Source organism: Bos grunniens, chromosome 27 (assembly GCF_055505025.1).
Source record: "Bos grunniens cultivar Pamir isolate PY7600 chromosome 27, Bosgru_T2T1.0, whole genome shotgun sequence".
In the NCBI taxonomy this organism is placed as follows: domain Eukaryota; kingdom Metazoa; phylum Chordata; class Mammalia; order Artiodactyla; family Bovidae; genus Bos; species Bos grunniens.
Genome location: NC_141191.1, coordinates 16,492,294 through 16,511,025, shown reverse-complemented (window position 1 = coordinate 16,511,025; position 18,732 = coordinate 16,492,294). Strand labels below are relative to the sequence as shown.

The window sequence follows — 18,732 nt, the reverse complement described above, 5'->3', positions numbered from 1 at the left end:
GAATAAACAACTTTTAAAAATATAAGTAAACTGCCTTGAAAAATTAGAGGAACTCTGTGTTGAAAGATCGAGGATTCACATTGCTAGCTCTTCAAGTAAACAATATCTTCTTCTAGGAAGATATTGTTACTTGTGCTTTAGACTCTAACATGACAGAGACAAATATAGGAAGACCTTCCTCTCTTTCTCCTTCCTTTCAGTGGTAACATGTAAAGCTGCAAAAAACTGAAAAACTTAGTGCAGGCAAGGAGAGAAACAGGAGGTTCCCTTGGGTGGAAGAAAGAGCTCACAGACTTGGGAAGGGATAAGGGAGAGAGAAAGATAAAAACTTCTGGCTGAGAAGTTTCTGAGATTAGTGACATTTAATGAAATTTTGCCAAGTGGTTGATGACTTTGCTCTCACTGCTTTTGGAGTTAGATTTACAGTTCTTTTGGATGTAGTACAGCAGGAAGATGGGTCGTAAAGTGATAGAAAGAGTCCCAGAATTTTCCAGGATTCACATGTAATCTCTCCATAATTCTACTTCTTAGGCCACCAGTTTGCAAGGAATAGTGCTGGGAAAATATAAAAATGCGACGTTCAAATATTTTTAATGTTCACAGATACATTGGATGTCATTAATCCAATGATCTCACATTACAGATGAACATCCTTTTGTCCAGGGACTCCAAGGTCATGCTCAAAACACAAAGAAGAGACAGGCTCAGATGCTGGGCCATACCCTTGACAGTCATCACAAATAAAGTAACACTGCCACAACAAAACCTGAGGTCTCAGTTCTTCTGAAAACTTGAAAGCATAGATATATCTGGTCTTGTGCACAGCTTGGGTGGAAACACGAAGCTATCTGAAAATTACCAACTCCCATGAAACTCCCAGTTGACACCCCATCTTTGCAGATAGGCGAAGTGGTTGTGAAGGGCAGGCGGCTAAGAGTGAAGTGAAGATGCCAGTGAAGTGAAGATTCCTACCCCACAAGGGGGCTGAGTGCCCAGGAGCTCTTCCATCTCCACCAGAATCATCTTCTTTCTCAGTGCTGGGCTCTGAGCCCTGCAGGGACTTCTCCAGCAGCACCGAGGGCGTGGTGGCCAGTGCTCCCAGCAACACCTCCTTTCTCTGCAGCGCTCCGTTCCTGGGCTCCCAGAAGCAAGCTACGTCCTTCCACTCTCCTTAGTGACTGTTCTGGAAGGTTTGAAAGGGTCGTACTCAGATGCGCTGCTTCAGTGATCAGAGAACATCCATCTGGCCCAAACATTTCTCTGCTTCATGCCAGAGCCCAACTCAGGCGAAACCTACTTTTCCTCCCAGAAACGGGAAGTGGAAACCCTGGAGGAGTTGGAGGAGAGGCTGGAGGCTGGGGGAAGTGGAGGCCAGGGAGAGTGGTTGCCAGGACTAGTGTTGGGGTGAGGGCCGATGGGGCACTGGCCAGGGTCGGGGAAGGGGCAGTGGGGTCTTCAGAGTGACAGTCACTGAGGGGTAGCCCTGCCTGAGGTCAGAGACTTAAGTGGTAAGGACGGAAAATTTTATTTATTTATTCTTTTGATGGATTGAGGGCAGGAGGAGAAGGGGACGACAGAGGATAAGATGGTTGGATGGCATCACCGACTCGATGGAGATGAGTTTGGGTAAACTCTGGGAGTTGGTGATGGACAGGGAGGCCTGGCATGCTGTGGTTCATGGGGTTGCAAAGAGTCGGACACGACTGAGTGACTGAACTAAACTGAGCTTTTGATGGCCATAGTGTATGGTATATTTCCAGACAGGGCTTCAGATCAGATCAGATCAGTTGCTCAGTCACGTCCGACTCTTTGCGACCTCATGAATCGCAGCACGCCAGGCCTCCCTGTCCATCACCAACTCCCGGAGTTCACCCAGACTCACATCCATTGAGTCGGTGATGCCATCCAGCCATCTCATCCTCTGGCGTCCCCTTCTCCTCTTGCCCCCAATCCCTCCCAGCATCAGAGTCTTTTCTAATGAGTCAACTCTTCGCATGAGGTGGCCAAAGTACTGGATTTTCAGCTTTAGCATCATTCCTTCCAAAGAAATCCCAGGACTGATCTCCTTCAGAACGGACTGGTTGGATCTCCTTGCAGTCCAAGGGACTCTCAAGAGTCTTCTCCAACACCACAGTTCAAAAGCATCAATTCTTTGGCGCTCAGCCTTCTTCACAGTCCAACTCTCACATCCATACATGACCACAGGAAAAACCATAGCCTTGACTAGACGAACCTTTGTTGGCAAAGTAACGTCTCTGCTTTTCAATATGCTATCTAGGTTGGTCATAACTTTCCTTCCAAGAAGTAAGCGTCTTTTAATTTCATGGCTGCAGTCACCATCTGCAGTGATTTTGGAGTCCAGAAAAATAAAGTCTGACACTGTTTCCACTGTTTCCCCATCTATTTCCCATGAAGTGGTGGGACTGGATGCCATGATCTTCGTTTTCTGATTGTTGAGCTTTAAGCCAACTTTTTCACTCTCCACTTTCACTTTCATCAAGAGGCTTTTAAGTTCCTCTTCACTTTCTGCCATAAGGGTGGTGTCATCTGCATATCTGCGGTTATTGATATTTCTCCCGGCAATCTTCATTCCAGCTTGTGTTTCTTCCAGTCCAGTGTTTCTCACGATGTACTCTGCATATAAGTTAAATAAGCAGGGTGATAATACACAGCCTTGACATACTCCTTTTCCTATTTGGAACCAGTTTGTTGTTCCATGTCCAGTTCTAACTGTTGCTTCCTGACCTGCATACAAATTTCTCAAGAGGCAGGTCAGGTGGTCTGGTATTCCCATCTCTTTCAGAATTTTCCACAGTTTATTGTGATCCACACAGTCAAAGGCTTTGGCATAGTCAATAAAGCAGAAATAGATGTTTTTCTGGAACTCTCTTGCTTTTTCCATGATCCAGTGGATGTTGGCAATTTGATCTCTGGTTCCTCTGCCTTTTCTAAAACCAGCTTGAACATCTGGAAGTTCACGGTTCACATATTGCTGAAGCCTGGCTTGGAGAATTTTAAGCATTACTTTACTAGCGTGTGAGATGAGTGCAATTGTGCGATAGTTTGAGCATTCTTTGGCATTGCCTTTCTTTGGGATTGGAATGAAAACTGACCTTTTCCAGTCCTGTGGCCACTGCTGAGTTTCCCAAATTTGCTGGCATATTGAGTGTAGCACTTTCACAGCATCATCTTTCAGGATTTGGAATAGCTCCACTGGAATTCCATCACCTCCACTAGCTTTGTTCGTAGTGATGCTTTCTAAGGCCCACTTGACTTGACATTCCAGGATGTCTGGCTCTAGGTCAGTGATCACACCATCGTGATTATCTGGGTCGTAAAGATCTTTTTTGTACAGTTCTGTGTATTCTTGCCATCTCTCTTAGTATCTTCTGCTTCTGTTAGGTCCATACCATTTCTGTCCTTTATCGAGCCCATCTTTGCATGAAATGTTCCTTTGGTATCTCTGATTTTCTTGAAGAGATCCCTAGTCTTTACCATTCTGTTGTTTTCCTCTATTTCTTTGCATTGATCGCTGTGGCTGCGACGGGCGCGCTAAAGCGCAGGCGGCTGCGACGGGCGCGCTAAAGCGCAGGCGGCTGCGACGGGCGCGCTAAAGCGCAGGCGGCTGCGACGGGCGCGCTAAAGCGCAGGCGGCTGCGACGGGCGCGCTAAAGCGCAGGCGGCTGCGACGGGCGCGCTAAAGCGCAGGCGGCTGCGACGGGCGCGCTAAAGCGCAGGCGGCTGCGACGGGCGCGCTAAAGCGCAGGCGGCTGCGACGGGCGCGCTAAAGCGCAGCCGAGAGGAGCTACCCCACGTCCGAGGTCAGGGGAAGAAGCCAGGAGGACCCCGTGCCCGAAGGGCGGCGGCCAAGAGGAGCTACCCCACGTCCGAGGTCAGGGGCAGTGGCCGAGAGTGCCAGACTGCGACGGCGCAGGTATGGCCGAGAGGAGCTACCCCACGTCCGAGGTCGGGGGGGCGGCCAAGAGGAGGTATCCAGCGTCTGAGGTCAGGGGCAGGGAGGAGAGGAGTTACCCTGCGTCCGAGGTCAGGGGCGGCGGCCAGGAGGAGATACCCCATGCCCTTAAGCCCGGGGCCAGGGGCGGCGGCTGGGAGGAGCAACCCCACGCTGTGGTTGCATGGGCACAGGAGGGCCTAGAGGAGCTATCCCAAGTTGAAGGTCAGGAAGGGCGGGGGTGAGGAGCTACCCCTCGTCCAAGGTAAGGAGCATTGACTGCACTTTGCTGGAGCAGCCGTGAAGAGATACCCCACGCCCAAGGTAAGAGAAACCCAAGTAAGACGGTAGGTGTTGCAAGAGGGCATCAGAGGGCAGACACACTGAAACCATACTCACAGAAAACTAGTCAGTCTAATCACACTAGGACCACAGCCTTGTCTAACTCAATGAAACTAAGCCATGCCCGTGGGGCAAACCAAGATGGGCGGGTCATGGTGGAGAGATCTGACAGAATGTGGTCCACTGCAGAAGGGAATGGCAAACCACTTAAGTATTCTTGCCTTGAGAACCCCATGAACAGTATGAAAAGACAGGGCTTATCAAGGAGGAAAAGAAAATGGGCTCCCTGGAGTGACACTCCATGGAGAAGTCTTTCTCTCTCTCTTTTTTTTTCTTTCTTATTTTTTAAATTATGAAAGTATGATAACACATTTACAGAAGACTTGGAAAATATAGAACAAAGTTACATCTTCTTCCACTGCATATTGCGATTATTTTTTAAGTAGATAAATATAATTTTTAGTTGGTGTTTCAAATATCAAACTCTCAAAAATTAATAGAATGAATATACAGAAGAGTAGAAAGATATAGTAGACCTGAAAAACATCATGAACCAATTCAAAATAATCAAGATTTATATAATTTTCACACAACAGTAGGATACAGAATCTATTCAACCTCCCATAGTATAAAGCAGGAGACAGTGGAACAGATCATGGACATACAACAAGGTGCAAAATTTTTATGGTCTGATGGTATTGAAATCATATAGAGTCTGTTCTCTTATCACTGTGGAATTATGTTAGAAATCAATATAAAAAGATACTGAAAGGAACCCATATATTTTCCAGTTCAATGTAACATTTCCCAAGAGAGATCTTTGACTTTTAGCCATTCAAAGCCTCAATGAAGTTAGAAGACCGAAAAAACACAGAAGTTGATTGCAGCGAAGAAAGCACTTAAATGAGAAATTAATATCAAAAATACTTTAAAAATGAGGTGGTAAAGATGGATTTTAATTGGTAGCCTGCCTCTGTCTTAGGGAAAAGAGACCAGTATGAACTGATCTCAACTTTGATTTTATAGAAGTAACTTGAGTGTTTTCAAGGAGAATGAAGGACTATGCAGGGCAGTGGACAGGGCTCAGTAGAGTCAGAGAAGTGAAAAATCACAACAGATGAGAAGATGGGATTTGCCCCATACGATACTAAGAAATGGAATATTTCCTGTCACATCAGTACACAAGGACATCACAGTCATCAGTGATGGCAGCCCTCCAATGTGAGCCCATGAACCCTGAGGACACTCAGGAAGGAAAGGAATGCCTGCCATTTAGCAGCCATCAGTCTGCAGCCACTCCCTATCGTGAGCCCTGAGCAAAGGCAGCAAGTGAAAACACAGGGTACCGGCCCAAGGTAGGTAGCTGAGGTGCATATCATAAGAATGATGTCAGTGAGCCCAGACTCTTGTATCATCCCATACAGAGAAAAGCATTAAATTCCTTAAGATATCTGGTTTTCTTTAATTAATAATAATCTTTTGATGTTCAGACTGCCTGCCCTTTGTTTCAAAACTTCTATGAAACCTGGCTCCCCAACTTGCCTCCTCTGAGCAGTTCCCTCAGGGTCATTTGAGATGCTCTCTCCCAGGCTTGAAGTCCTAAAAATTTCTGCCGAATAAACAGAACTCTCAACTTCCAGGCTGCGTGTTTTTTTTTTTTTCAGTTAACAAAACTCATCTGGGTTTGTCAACTGGCATTTACTGAGGTTAGCATCCCGCATCCTGCAGAGGCGAGGAGCCAGGGACCCCATCTTGGGCTGTTGGCTGGAACGGCCAATCCTTTTGCTAGCCTTGAGTTTTTTCAAGTTGGCATTTTAAGGGCTGGAGGGCTTAGGGTCACCTAGGGATGCAGCCCTGAGCTGTGAGAAACTAGGCTAGTATTTTGTTTAAGTCTTTATAAGACCAAGTCAAGGCTTCACTGAAAAGAGGGTTCAGAGGAGCCTGGCTGGAGTTTGGACCAGGAGTGACTTTTATGTTAATTTAACTTTGATTGGACTATAGTTACTTTACAATGTTGTGTTAAGGGAGACACTCTTCATCACTGGCCTGAGGGGGTCCCCGTCACATTGACAATCTTCAACAGGGGCTTTTCAAGCTGCAGTTCCCTCTGATTCTGAGAGCAGCCCCGCTGAGCACAGATAGCTGATATTCAGAGTTGCTCTGTGCTAGGCACCCTGACCACGTGACGACTCCTCCCTGGGGGAGCGTCTGGGAGAGCCATGGCTGCTTTCCAGCCCACCCCAGATGCTCAGCACAGGGAGATGCCAGCCAACTCAGAGGAGCCATGGAAACAGACTGGCTTTGGCACTGGAACCTGATCTGGATTTTGATTCTGACACTCGTGTGCCTAAGTTTCCATGTCCTTACCTATAAACAAGGGAAGAGCCTGTCTCATTGGGCTACTGGACTACATGGACTCATTCTGTAAAGTGTGTAACATACAATGAGCATTCAATAAATGCTCATTCCTTTCCTCCTCTTACAGAAGTTCAGAAAGTGCCTGATTTAATAAACAGGCTAAAGACCAACATTCCCCTGTGAGTTAATTGTTTGTAACTTAGAAACAAAATACATTATATTTAGGTTCGTGGGACACAAACATTCATCAATGCTAAATATAGATGGTTTGCTGCATGCTTACAACAAAATGTGCAGAAGCAAAAAACACTTTTTTTTTGCTAGCCAGTTAGATGTGCAAGATGTTTACAAGGACATGAAGATTCTTCTGGAGAGCACACAACCCAGGCACCTGTAATTCTTGTCACCTCACCTGGCATTTTCTCTAAAAGTTAAGAGAAAACATTTTAGTGCCTGGCAGACTTGAGTTCACGCCCAGACTCCTTCATTAGTAATTGCGATGTTCCTAAGACTCAGTTTCCTCATCTGGGAAATGGGCTAATAACAAGGGTTGCTTATGAGGACCAAATGCGAAGACACAGAAAAGTGCTTGGTGGAGCGTCTGGTAGAGTTACAAGCCTAAGCAACCCCTCAGGACGTTCATTTCTGCACTGCAAGACCTTGTGCACATTCAGGGTTCAGGGAAGGTCTGTCTGGGGAACTGACCTAAAGCACGAGGGACAGGAGGGGACTCACCCTGTCCTTAACTACTGCCACATTTATGGCAGCTGTGTTTTACGGCAGCCACTGAGACGTGGAGCTGGAGGCACACTATGAAAGGTAATCGTCTACCAGGCATGCGTGCAGATTCTTATGGAAACCTGTATGAGAAGCCGCGTAAGCTACAAGGGCTCCTTCACACTCTGACACATCCCAAGAGTCGAAGCTTTGGTCTGGGCTTGATTGAGAACTGGATGGCACCCAAAAATAGAGATTCACAAAGAAATTTTTATTTCATCTCACTGAAGACTTGTTGGAGGATGGGTGAGATTCTAGAAAACATTTGCCCATTGTGCGGCATCCAGAAAGCAATATGCGTTGTCCTGCAAGCCTGGTGGGCGTGAGAAATGTGATGATAGTGCCAACATCCCCAGAGCCCTTAGCTGCCTCCTTCATTCATTCATCACACAGTGCTCCCATTGTGTGCTGAGCACAGTTCTTGGTACTGTGGGCACAACAGCTCTATGATGACAAGATACAGAGTAAGTATCAGTTTAACTTGAATGGTATGCTAACCGTTTTGTAAATATTCACCAAATGTTGTGCTCAGTCGCTAAGTTGTGTCCAACTCTTTCTGAGACCCCCATTTCCTCCTCCAGGGCATCTTCAAGACCCAGGGATCGAACTTGCATTGGTAGGCAAATTCTTTGCTGCTGAACTACTGGGAAGCCCCACCAAATGTTACCCTGTTTTAATAATAAGATGAAGGATAAGATGCCTGATCTATCTTCTTAAAACATCTATATACCAGGTAAGGCTGAGTTAAGAAAGAAATCGCCTTTAATTTCCATTTCTCTATCGGTAATGGGTTTCAGTTGTGTCTTGTTATTTATTCCATTTGGGTCAGTTCTGCGCCTAATTGAATGCAGTGGGATCCACATATTAATATCCTGTCCTTCTTTTGGAACCTCAGCTCCACTTACAGAAGAGTCAGGGAACTGTAGCTCTTTAGAGATGCCCTGGCTATTTCGTCTAAGTAGTTCTGCCTGCTAATCTGTAAACCATTGCCCTATTCATTTTCTTCATAGCAATTATGTAAAACAAATCACATAGAGTACCTTCGCTCCCTGTCAAAATTTTCACTCACCTTTCCCAATTTTTGTAGACATTCAGGATTTAGGTAGAATTGACTAGTAATATACATTTTTCATTGTATAACTTTTCTTTCAAATGTAATCGAGCATTTCACTTCCCCCCTTATTGCTTCATCCTTAATGAAGTGACATCTATATAGAACTAGTATTTATAAAGAGAGAGAGTCAGCTGATTGCCCGTGGTCATACCCACTTGTGTAGAATCTCATTCTCAGACCAATAGCTAGAGGATAGGTGGACAAAAAAGAGTTCTGTTTTCAATTTCTGGCAGAATTTCACTCACAGAAGCTCTGTTTTACCAGACTGCCAACTTCTCCTACCTTAACTAATTGGTTCTCTGATGCGGTATTCTGTGTCCAAGAAATGGATGGAAAACTCAGGTTTCTGATATATTGTTAAACAGTGTATTTCCTACTCTTCTGTTACTTGGAGCACTTTACTTGTGGGGACTGTTCTTCCTGAAATGTGATGAGCGACTTCCAGTCCCTTCTAGTTTCTGCACAGGATTTTTAAAATTAATTTTTATTGGAGTATAGTTGCTTTACAACGTTGTGTTAGCTTCTGCTGTAGAGCCGAGTGAATCATACATCCCCTCTTTTTTGGATTTCCTCCCTATTTAGGTCACCACAGAGTATTGAGTAGAGTTCCCTGTGCTATACAGTAGGTTCATGTATATTTCATACATAACAGTGTATATATGTCAATCCCAACCTCCCGATTCATCTCACCCCTCTTTCGCCCTTGGTCTCCATACATTTGTTCTCTGTGTCTGTGTCTCTGTTGCTGCTTTGCAGATAACATCATCTATTCCATTTATCAAGATTCCACATATATGCATTGATATATGATATTTTATTTTCTCTGACAAGCTTTTTGGTTTTTAAAGTTCTTTCTATCTCTGAATGAATATAGATTAAAAGGGGATAGGGATGGAGTGGAATCACAAAGAAGAACTCCTGTACGATTCTCTGGTTGTTGCAGGGTTCAAATCCTGGGTCCCAGAAGGAGAGAGCAGACTGCAGGGATGTATTAATACAATATATCTTCCAACGTCTTTCATGTGCTTTCAGTTTCCTGAGCTGAAACCTGGACATGCTTGAGGTGAAGACTGTTGTAGGCAGGTTCCCTCCACCCAGTTCTGCCTGCCATGCTGTTCATAGAGTTTGTCTGCATTTTCCATTAGATGATCTGTCCATCCTAGTTTTGGTGGTGGTATAAGTTTTTGTTTTTCCCTGGGCAATTGAGAAAAGCTACATTTAAGGATTGCCAAGCAGATCTCATTTAAAAGCAATAATATATTAATATTATAATATTATTTTATGTGAGACACTGACATGATTTTCCTCAAAGCAGCATAAATAAATTATTAAATATATACTTTTTCTCAATCAGCTATATGTTAGGAACCGGCACTAGAGGGAATTAGAAGAACTATATGCATATATTCATATTTTGTTGAGACAATTTAAAGCCTCTCTTCTCATAGCTGCAGCAGACTCTCTTATTTTTCTCTGTGCTCTCTGTCCTGATTAAGGGAGAACCAACAGCAAATGCCTATTTCTCTTTAAATGAATCTCTCCCCTTTTCTTTTCTATTTTCAACTATTTCTGAACAAATACGGGCTAGAGAAACATAGATTTTAAAAATCTTGACCGAGTTAATGAAAAGGCCACTCTGCTTTCCCAGGGTTTTGGTGATTATTATGGAGAAAAGAGAACCACAGGAGTTAGAAAACCTGTATTTATCACTGAGCCATAGAGAACTTTAAATATACATTTGAAAATATTTTATTATATAAAATACATGTTTAACATATTACATATAATATAGAATACATTTAACAGGTGTTTATATATGATTGGAGTTACAAACTATGTATTTATCACTCAAAAGCAGAAAAGAGACTTTAATATATACAATGTCTGGCCTTCCCAGGGGGCTCAGTGGTAAAGAATCTGCCTGCCAGTGCAGGAGATGAGGGTTAGGTCCCTGTTTCGGGAAGATCCCCTGGAGTAGGAAATGGCAACCCACTCCAGTATTCTTGCCTGGAGAATCCCATGGACAGAGGAGCCTGGCAGGCTACAGTCCATGGGGTCTCAAAAGAGACACAACTTAGGGAGTAAACTGTGATTATATGTAAAACACAATAAGTAAATATACATTATACACAAAATAAATATATGTGCATTTTACACTATACTTACATAATACATATAAAATATATATTTTGTTAGAATATATTTTAAGTATATGTTTTAAATTATCTTTGTTGAGATAAACACATGTTTTTTAACTCCCTTCTTTCTTTTAAATGTATATGTGCATCTCCACTGCATTTACTTTTAAGACAATAATCTAGGGCACGCCTTACAGACTGTAAACTGGTACAAAATCTGGATGGGATCCAATGGGCTTGTTGAGCAAATCCTTGTAATAAGCCATTGACATTGTCAGGCTAAGGCCGTTTGAATGGAAAGCCAGCTTAGAGCCAAGGGCTTAAGGCTTTATTTTGAAAGTAGAGCTCCACCTAGTGGCCATTCGAAGGCTGACCGCTAGGGTCCTAAGAACCCGCCAGTTCAGGAAGCGTCTCTGAATTTGTTTTCTTTCTGCTGTTATGTTCTACTCCTGTACTTGCGCTAGATTTTAGTTTCCCCTCGCCCTCTGGTGGGGAACCCTTCCGTGTTGTCCTTACGCTGTAGGACGAAGACAGACCCTTCCCAGAGTGTCAGCAGATAGAAGGACAGTTGGAGGCTGGTGGTGGGAAGAATACGGGGCAAAGACTCCCAGGTCTCTTCCTGGCTGTTCCATTGACTGTACACTTGTTTTCCCCACCAGGGCTCAGAGCCCTTATCTATGTAACCAGAGGCCTGAAGGCCGAGTCTCCCAAGGGGAACTTGTGCTTCTGAGATTCTGTGGGTCTAGAGGGGGTTTGGAAGGAAAGAAGGACTTCAGACCTTGGCATCTGCTGTTTCCCAGGGGGAGGAGCCTTCTTCCACAAACTGGGCTCACTCTGAGGTGGAGTCATGGGGCTGGCCTGGGACCATGAGAAAATGTCCAAGCACAAGCCTCCTTGGACAGTTCTGATCACTCTAGGGAGGGCCGCCCATGTCCTCTTCACAGGGACCATGGGCAGCAGATTTTGCTGATGGAAGACTTCTTGGAAGAGGTATCCAAGGGGGAAGAAACCCAGGATTTTAAATGGGCAAATATTTAAAATCTGTCAAATTAACTATCTTTTAAAAAAAAAAAATTATGCTCAGCTAAGGGTGTGGCGGGATGGGCACATGGATGGGAATATAAACAGGTTGACCTTATGGGGGCAACTTAGTAACATCAAGAGCTCTGAAAATGATCATTACTCTTTTCTTGGAAATTTCAACTATGGAGGCAGAAATATAGGCAAAGATTACAATACAAAGCTGTTCACGTAACCTTCCATCACATTAGAGAAAACGACGCAATCTAAACATTTAGTTTCAGGGAAGAGGCTTAATGTGGAGGTGTTCAAATGTTATACCTGTTATTTTCCATGGAGCCTTTCTTCAAGGGGAGTGTATAGTCTAAGGTACAAACGGATTGACCCAAGTGGGGAAGGGGGTTCTGTTTTGGCGCCCCACTGGGCTGAGGACCTGTTTGGCCCCCGCCTCTCCGCTGTGACACCTCCTGAGGCATTTGCATGGTGCACACAGGACTCCAGGGCACAGCTCGGCAAGCTCAGGATGCTGATGGTGGCCCTTCCTTCTGCCTGGTGGAATTCTCCCTGATTCTCTCCTTGATTCTTTTACATTTCTGTACTTGCCAAATACCTCATCATGACTATTTTCCTTTTTTTTTTAACTGCCACTGAATATTTATCTTAAGAAATTAAAGTAATGGTAGTTTATTATTTTAGATTTGGATGTATAATTGTCACACATATCTACATCCAACTTGTGTCAGCCTGGCCAGCATATTCCTTTCTTTTTGGCAGATCTTCAGGCTTATACGAGAAACCTGAATCCACAAAAGAGCACTATTAAGAAAATAAAAACCATTCACAGTCCCACCACCTAGAGGAAACTATTTTTTGCATTTTAGTGTATTTTTCTTTACAGCTTTTTTTCTATGTGATATATATGTATGCATGCATAATGTAGGGCTTCCCAGGAGGCTCAGTGATAAAGAATCTGCTGCTAATGCAGAAGATGTGGGTTTGGTCTGTGGATCAGGAAGATCCTCTGGAGAAGGTAATGGCAACACACTCCAGTATTCTTGCCTGGGAAATCCCATGGACAGAGAAGCCTAGGGGGCTACAGCCCATAGGTCTCAAAAGAGTCGGACACAACTTAGCGACTAAACAACAACAATAAAACATAATATATGTATTATTAAATATGGTATATAAAATAAACTTCTGTACCTTACACATAACATTTTATTTATTATAAAGTTTTACATTCTATTCATTTATATAAACATTATATTGTATATTCTCAAAATATTGAGTTTTGAAAAATAATGGTTAATGGTTTCTCAGTATTCAATTCTCTTGATAAACTGTAATTTTATAAGCAGTATTTTTGCTGTAATAGACCATACTAATGTGAACATATCTAAACACAAAATCTTTTCTGCTTCTAATTACTTCCTTAGATTGAATTCCTAGAGAGAAGACGGTTGGGCCAAAGATTATGAATGTTTTTCAGGTAAAAGAGTGTTATGGTTAAAAGTCCCTCCTGTCAGTGATCATAATACAACACTTAAAAAAAAGTCCTCCCAAGAGTAGTGGTCTTTACTTTGGTATTCATTGATTTGGTATTAGAAATATATGTAAAATGTGGCTTCTTCATTAGGAAATGTCTGTTTATTTAGATAATAATTATAAACCTACTAAATGAATTTAATTTAATGCTTTTTTATTTGTTTCAAATGGAGCTATAATCTGTCAAATGTTAAGGAGTCTTTGCTTTTATCCTTGTCTAGTCCTTCAGAACCCTATGGACTGGGGCCCACCAGGCTCCTCTGTCCACAGAATTCTCCAGGCAAGAATACTGGAGCATGTTGCCATTCCATTCTCCAGAGTCCATTAATGAATATTGAATAGTTAGTTAAAGAAAGTAACTGGTTTTCTGTTACTAGCTGCAGTCAAGCGAAGACTGACAGCATTCAATTTGGGGCAGAGAATTAAGGTGAAAGTGAGCATACAGCCAACCCCACCAAACTTACTGAGTGCAAGCAAGGTGGCAGTCTGCACGTGGGGAGTTACAGGCTCAGGCGCCGAGGGAGCCAGTGGGAGAGTCTGGAAACAACGACGGAGTGATGAGACTCTGAGAGAGAGGGTGGGAGAGGCCTACTTGGATGGTTGTCCCTGGACCCGGTTGCATCTTGCCCCTCCCAGGGTGCACTGAGATCTTCACTGCCACACACCCCCACCCCTCCACCCTCTCCCAAGGATAGTCTGGGGCTTTGCCTAAGATGGCTCAGGCCAGCTTTCCTCCTGGAAAACCAACAGCGACAACCTCCTCTATTAAGAGTCCTGGAGTCTCCAATTCCAGGAAGGGCAAATCAGATATTCCCTGCCCCTGCTCTATGCAGGATAGGGCCAATGCTTAACGTTTATATCAAAGTGCTTGACCCAGATGAAAGGAACGGGGTATTCGTGCCCCAACCCCAAGGAACCGGACTCTAGAAGGCTGTGCTCTGGGTGGATAAGTGACTCTGGCAACCTTATTGCTTGACCCCTGAACCTCTGGATCTGAGCTTCTAGAGGCCTGGCTAACTGGCAGCCTGAATATGCTGCTTTGCTCTGAAGTATCATGGCATCTGGTCCCATCACTTAATGGGAAATAGATGGGGAAACAGTGGAAACAGTGTCAGACTTTATTTTTGGGGGCTCCAAAATCACTGCAGATGGTGACTGCAGCCATGAAATTAAAAGACGCTTACTCCTTGGAAGGAAAGTTATGACCAACCTGGATAGCATATTCAAAAGCAGAGACATTACTTTGCCAACAAAGGTTTGTCTAGTCAAGGCTATGGTTTTTCCTGTGGTCATGTATGGATGTGAGAGTTGGACTGTGAAGAAAGCTGAGCGCTGAAGAATTGATGCTTTTGAACTGTGGTGTTGGAGAAGACTCTTGAGAGTCCCTTGGACTGCAAGGAGATCCAACCAGTCCATTCTGAAGGCGATTAGTCCTGGGATTTCTTTGGAAGGAATGATGCTAAAGCTGAAACTCCAGTACTTTGGCCACCTCATGTGAAGAGTTGACTCATTGGAAAAGACTCTGATGTTGGGAGGGTTTGGGGGCAAGAGGAGAAGGGAACGACAGAGGATGAGATGGCTGGATGGCATCACTGACTTGATGGAGGTGAGTCTGAGTGAACTCCGGGAGTTGGTGATGGACAGGGAGCCTGGCGTGCTGCGATTCATGGGTCACAAAGCGTCAGACACGACTGAGCGACTGAACTGAACTAGACGGTATTTGATTCAGGGGAAGCATGAGCCCCCATGGCCGCCCCCATGGCTGTGGCAGACATTAGCAATCAGTCCCGGCACGCTGCAGTCATCTCATTCACAGCGGTACACCATCTTCTCGGAGAATCCGCCATGTTTGTCTTCATGACTGAGCGGGCCTTGGTGTCTGAAGACCGCGCGGTGTAAAATGGTTCATTTGGACTCTGCTTTCTCTGAGTTCTCTGGGCGTGGATCGTATGCATTCCACAGAGCTACTTCAGCTTCTGAAAGTCAAAGATTAATACACGGGGAAGGTGAAAATCAACTTTAAAATCGCTGGTGAAACGAGGGGCTGGGCAATAGGAAGTTAGAATTGGGCTTCTGGAGCAGCCTGGGTTTCCATAGAAACAAGATACTGCTGAATCAAACTCGGGAAGAAAATTACCCACACTAGTTTTTAAGCCTGGAAAGAAGCCCGAAAAGGGTATTTACTGATGGTGCAGGCAGAGTGAGAATTTTGACGGTAAAGCACTCCACAAAAGACCCAGCCAAAGTGAATGGCAGCTGCTGCTGCTAAGTCGCTTCAGTCGTGTCCGACTCTGTGCAACCCCATAGACGGCAGCCCACCAGGCTCCCCCGTCCCTGGGATTCTCCAGGCAAGAACACTGGAGTGGGTTGCCATTTCCTTCTCCAATACGTGAAAGTGAAAAGTGAAAGGGAAGTCGCTCAGTCTTGTCCGACGCTCAGCGACCCCATGGACTGCAGCCTTCCAGGCTCCTCCATCCATGGGATTTTCCAGGCAAGAGTACTGGAGTGGGGTGCCATTGCTTTCTCTGGTGAATGGCAGCGGATCCCCATAAAAATCATGAGGGATACCCCACAACAGCCTCATGTGCGCTAGGGGCGGGGCCAGGTACAGGAGGTTGTCCAGCTCTGAGAGTGAAAGGTGTTGTAACTCACTAAGGAAACCTATCACTCTTAAGATGGGCTTCACTGGTGCCTCAGGCGGTAAAGAGTCCGCTTGGAATGCGGGAGACCTGGGTTCCATCCCTGGGTTGGGAAGATCCCCTGGAGGAGGCCATGGCAACCCACTCCATTGTTCTTGCCTGGAGAATCCCATGGACAGAGGACCCTGGCAGACTACAGTCCATAGGGTCGCAAAAGACTCGGACATGACTGAGCAACCAAGCACAGAACAGCATCACCCCTAAGAAACCATTAGTCAGCACAGGCTAGTGATTTGGGAGGGGGAAGTCCTTGGGGTTTCATGTAAATCAGTATCACACTTTGCAGGCCCAGGGCCCCAAGATGATTGCTGCTGCTGCTGCTAAGTTGCTTCAGTCGTGTCTGACTCTGTGCTACCCCATAGATGGCAGCTCACCAGGCTCTCCCGTCCCTGGGATTCTCCAGGCAAGAACACTAGAGTGGGTTGCCATTTCCTTCTCCAATGCATAAAAGTGAAAAGTGAAAGTGAAGTTGCTCAGTCGTGTCCGACTCTTAAGGACCCCATGGACTGCAGCCTACCAGGCTCCTCCACCAATGGGATTTTCCAGGCAAGAGTACTGGAGTGGGGTGCCATTGCCTTCTCCCAGATTATTGCCGACAGAGCTAAGAAAATGGAAGAGGTGATGTGGCTTTGCAGCGGCACCGCCTGGCGCCCCCTGTGAGCCATAACCATGGCATGGCAGCCTCGGCAGCTGGAGCCTGGTTTCCCAAAGCCTGGCAGTGGCGGGGGCACATGTGCTCACACCTTCCCTGCGGGAGCACGTGTGAACCTGTGGGCCTGTGGTGGCTGCCGTCCAGCTGGAGCAGCAGAAGCTGAAAGGAAGTGCAGCCTTGAACCGGGTGGGAGTTGTCTGGAACACCCACTGTTTGCTCCCCCTTTTCTCCCGGGCAGGAAGGACTGGGCTCCTGGCTGCGTGCTTGAGTGCTAAGTCGCTTCAGTCGTGTCCGACTCTTGCAACCCCATGGACTGTGGCCCACCAGGCTCCTCTGTCCATAGGATTCCCCAGGCAAAAATACTGGAGTGTATTGCCATTTCCTCCTTCAGGGGATCTTCCCAACCCAGGGATCAAACCCCAGTATCCTGCATCTTCTGTGTTGGCAGGCAGATTCTTTACCACTAGCGCTACCTGTTCTGCCTATGACAGAGTATCCCCACTTGTCAGGAGCAGTCCCCACAGCTGACCTTGATGTTCATAGTCTTGCCTCATCATTTGAAGGTTCTTGGTTTCAACTATTTGGAAGTGATCATGAGGGTTCTTATCATGTGACATTTGCTCTTGGACTTCTGTGCTCCTGAGCTTGAGCCAAAGCCAGTGCCTGGCCAGTGAGAGCGCCTCATCAGTCTCCAGTTGCCAAACCAAAGCAGGGCTCCTTTGTTGATCTCATTTGATGATCCTCAGATATTTCGACAGAGGGCAACGTGGTTGGATGGCATCATGGACTCAATGGACATGAGTTTAAGCAGACTCCAGGATGTGGTGAAGGACAGGGAAACACGGCCTGCTGCAGTTCATGGGGTCGCAAAGAGTCGGACATAACTGAGCAGCTGAACAGCAACAAAATATTTCCTCACAATAACCCTTTGAAATTGGCATTATTATTCCAGGGTTTATAGTGAGAGAACTTATTATATACCATAGTGATGTTTCCAAATTCAAGGATTATTTACATACACCCCATAAAAAAATGTAGGTGTTTTATATTCTTAGCAGATGCAGGCTCCTTTGGAAGCTTGAGGCTTTAAAAAAAACACTTTAGCCACTAGAGGGAGACAGCTCTTTGAAAAACTGAGGCCATTTCTCCAGTTTGTGGGTATAAACAGATGAAATCCTGTTTGTTTGAAAATGGTATCCAGGGCAGACCTCACAGGTGGACAAAGAAGGGGGCAAGTCCGGCGCTCAACCTCAGTGCAGACCTCACCGAACAGCCCTCCCCATCACTCACAGCTCCCTCTTCCATAGTCATCACTGCCCCTCAAAGCAAAGGTCCTTTTTACTTAGCCCTTGGCAGCTTATCATTAGACAAACAAACAAGCAAAACTTCTCTTTCTGCCTTAGGGTAAACTTTGTGGAGAAAAAGCTCGATAATTTGTTTGAACTGATTCGGTGTAAAAACATAGAATCCCAAAGATTTCAAGTGCTGTCATAGAGAGCCTAAAACAGGCCACTGCTCACTCAGACTGTGTTCAACAATATTATTCTGAAATGGGAACCCAGGCATGTTTTCTCTCTTAGAGAGTCCTGGGTTTCCTGACATAAGAGTTGCTCCTGACATCTCCTAGTTTAAAAAGTGCAACTTCTGCAGTAAAGAGGTTGCTCTCCATGAGGTTAAATGTCTAGTATGGAGATCATGCTAGACCAGATCTGCAGGCAGGGCCCAGGAGGAAAGAAGCCGAATGACTTTAGCCCAACGCCCTGTGTGGTGAATCTCAGAGATGTGAAGGTTTATTGGATAACAACTTGTGCCCGCCTCACCACCTCTTATACTCATGCAGAGATTTTGACTCAAACCTGGAAGAACTGGCCCCAAAACCACAGTTACTAATAGGGATTTGTTATATTGCTTATGTGTTTTGTGGGCTTCTCTGGTGGCTCAGCTGGTAAAGAATCCGCCTGCAATGCGGGAGACCTGGGTTCGATCCCTGGGTTGGGAAGATCCCCTGGAGAAGGGAACGGCTACCCACTCCAGCATTTTGGCCTGGAGAATTCCATGAACTGTATAGTCCATGGAGTCGCAAAGAGTTGGACACGACTGGGCGACTTTCACTTTATGTGTTTTGAAGAGGTGAA

General features: G+C 45.3%; 1 protein-coding gene across 1 annotated transcript in view; it reads left to right on the top strand.

Moving 5' to 3' along the window:
• The first annotated feature begins 3,766 nt into the window (after positions 1 to 3,766).
• Positions 3,767 to 18,732, top strand: part of ENPP6 (ectonucleotide pyrophosphatase/phosphodiesterase 6) — a 114,712-nt gene continuing 99,746 nt past the window's right edge. The window contains exons 1-2 of the mRNA XM_086379934.1: positions 3,767 to 3,934; positions 8,011 to 8,162. The gene's annotated coding sequence lies outside the window, so the exon portion shown is untranslated. The remainder of the gene's footprint in view (positions 3,935 to 8,010; positions 8,163 to 18,732) is intronic.